Raw genomic sequence first — 3,516 nt, forward strand, 5'->3', positions numbered from 1 at the left:
GGTGAGTGCTGTGAAGTGTGTAAACCTGGTGATTCACAGACCTGTACCCCTGGGGATAAAAATATATGTTTATAAAAAATAAAAAATTAAAAAAAAAAAAAAGAATGCTTGGATCCACCAGGAGATCAAAGAAGAACTGAAACAATTCATGGAAACCAATGAGAATGAAGACACTTCTGTCCAAAATCTATGGGATACAGCAAAGGCGGTTTTATGGGCGAAATACATAGCCATCCAGGCCTCCCTCAAAGAAATTGAAAAATCCAGAATACACCAGCTGTCTCTACACCTTAAAGAACTGGAGAATCAACAACAAATCAAACCAACCCCACACATAAGAAGCGAAATCATCAAGATTAGAGCTGAGATCAATTAGGTAGAAACCAGAGATAGAGTAGAACGTTATCAATGAAACTAGAAGCTGGTTTTCTTGAAAGAATCAATAAGATAAATAAACCATTGGCCACACTAATCCAAAAGAAAAGGGAGAAAGCCCAAATTCATAAAATTATGAATGAAAAGGGAGAGATCACAACGAACACCAAGGAAGTAGAAACAATCATCAGAAGTTATTATCAACAGTTATATGCCAATAAGCTAAGCAACCTAGATGACATGGATTCATTCCTGGAAAACTATAAACTCCCAAAATTGAAGCAGGAAGAAATCGACAACCTGAATAGACCGATATCTAGTAACTAGATTGAAGCAGTGATCAAACACTCCTAAAAAACAAGAGCCCAGAACCTGACGGATTCCCTGGGGAATTCTACCAAACTTTCAAAGAAGAAATAACACCTATTCTCCTGAAGCTGTTTCAAAAAATTGAAGCAGAAGGAAAACTTCCAGACTCTTTCTATGAAGCCAGCATTACCCTGATCCCCAAACCAGGCAATGACCCTACCAAAAAGAATTTCAGAACAATATCACTGATGAATATGGATGGTAAGATTCTCAACAAGATGCTAGCCAACAGGATGTAACAGAACATTAAAAAGATAAATCACCATGACCAGGTGGGATTCATCCCTGGGCTACAAGGATGTTTCAACATTCGCAAATCAATCAATGTGATACAAAAATTTAATAAGAGAAGAGAGGAGAACCACATGGTCCTCTCAATCAATGCAGAAAAAGCATTTGACAAAATCCAGCATCTGTTCCTGATTTAAATGCTTCAAAGTATAGGGATAGAGGGAACATTCCTGAACCTTATCAAATCTATGTATGAAAGTCCCACAGCAAATATCATCTTCAATGGGAAAAAGCTTGCAGCCTTCCCGTTAAGTTCAGGAACAAAACAAAAATGCCCACTTTCACCACTCTTGTTCAACATAGTATGAGAAGTTCTAGCAACAGCAATCAGACAACAAAGAGAAATAAAAGGTATCCAAATTGGCCATGAAGAAGTCAAACTCTCTCTCTTCGCAGATGACATGATTCTTTATATGGAAAACACAAAGGACTCTATCCCCAAACTATTAGAACTCATACAGCAATTCAGCATCGTGGCAGGATATAAAGTCAATGTACAGAAATCAGTGGCTTTCCTATACACTAGCAATGAAAATACAGAAAGGGAAATTAGAGAATCAATTCCATTTACTATAGCACCAGAACCATAAGATACCTGGGAATAAACCTAACCAAAGAGGTAAAGGATCTGCACTCGAGGAACTACAGAACACTCATGAAAGAAATTGAAGAAGATACAAAAAGATGGAAGACCATTCCATGCTCCTGGATCAGAAGAATAAACACTTTTAAAATGTCTGTAATGCCTAGGGCAATCTATACTTTTAATGCCATTCTGATCAAAATTCCACCGGTATTCTTCAAAGAGCTGGAGCAAATGATCTTAAAATTTGTATGGAATCAGAAGAGACCCCGAATCGCTAAGAAAGTGTTGAAAAACAAAAATAAAGTTGGGGGCATCACGTTACCTGATTTCAAGCTTTATTACAAAGCTGTGATCACCAAGACAGCATGGTACTGGCATGAAAACAGACACATAGATCAGTGGAACAGAGTAGAGTGCTCAGATATGGACCCTCAACTCTATGGTCAATTAATCTTCGACAAAACAGGAAAAAAATATACAGTGGAAAAAAGACAGTCTCTTCAATAAATGGTTCTGGGAAATCTGGGCAGCTATATGTCGAAGAATAAAACTCGACCATTCTCTTACATGGTACACAGATATAAACTCAAAATGGATAAAAGACCTCAACGTGAGACAGGGATCCATCAGAATCCTAGAGGAGAACATAGGCATTATTCTCTTCGATATGAGCCACAGCAACTTCTTTAAAGATATGTCTCCAAAGGCAAAGGAACAAAAACGAAAGTAAACTTTTGGGACTTCTTCTAAATCAAAAGGTTCTGCACAGCAAAGGAAACAGTCAAAAAAACAAAGAGGAACCCAAGGAATGGGAGAAGATATTTGCAAAAGACAGTACAGACCAAAGGATCTATAATGAACTCCTCAAACTCAACACACATGAAACAGACAGTCATATCAAAAAATGGGCACACAATATGAACAGACACTTCTCCAATCAAGACATACAAATGGCTATCAGACACACGAAAAAACGTTCATCATCACTAGCCCTCAGGAAGATTAAAATTAAAACCACATTGAGATATCACCTTACACCAGTTAGAATGGCCAAAATTAACAAGACAGGAAACAACATGTGTTGGAGGGGATGTGGAGAAAGGGGAACCCTCTTCCACTGTTGGTAGGAATGCAAGTTGGTGCAGCCTCTTTGGAGAACAGTGTGGAGATTCGTCAAGAAATTAAAAATAGAACTTCCCCATGACCCTGCCATTGCACTCCTGGGTATTCATTCCAAAGATACAGATGTCATGAAATAAGTGCCATCTGTACCCCAATGTTTATAGCAGCAATGGCCACGGTTGCCAAACTATGGAAAGAACCAAGATGCCCTCCAATGGACAAATGGATAAGGAAGATGTGGCCCATATACACTATGGAGTATTATAACTCCATCAGAAAGGACAAATACCCAACTTTTGTAGCAACATGGACAGGACTGGAAGAGATTATGCTGAGTGAAATCAGTCAAGCAGAGAGAGTTAATTATCATATGGTTTCACTTATTTGTGGAGCATAACAAATATCATGGAGGACAGGGTGTGTTGGAGAGGATAAGGGAGTTGAGGTAAATTGGAAGGGGAGGTGAATCATGAGAGACTATGGACTCTGAAAAACAATTGAGGTATTTGAAGTGGTGGGGGGGTTGGAGGTTGGGGTACCAGGTAGTGGGTGTTACAGAGGGCACGGATTGCATGGAGCAGTGGTTGTGGTGAAAAATAATAAATACTGCTTTTCTGAAAATAAATAAATTAATTAAAAAAGAGAGAGAAGTCTAAGCCAAAATGGGCCCCAATGTAAGATTTATGAAGTATACAAACAACAAACAGAAAGAGTGACAAAAGTATTTGACACGAGAAGCTCATCAAAAAGAACTCAAAGTATAAGATTTATAT

The sequence above is a fragment of the Mustela nigripes genome, chromosome 13, assembly GCF_022355385.1.
Source record: "Mustela nigripes isolate SB6536 chromosome 13, MUSNIG.SB6536, whole genome shotgun sequence".
NCBI lineage: Eukaryota > Metazoa > Chordata > Mammalia > Carnivora > Mustelidae > Mustela > Mustela nigripes.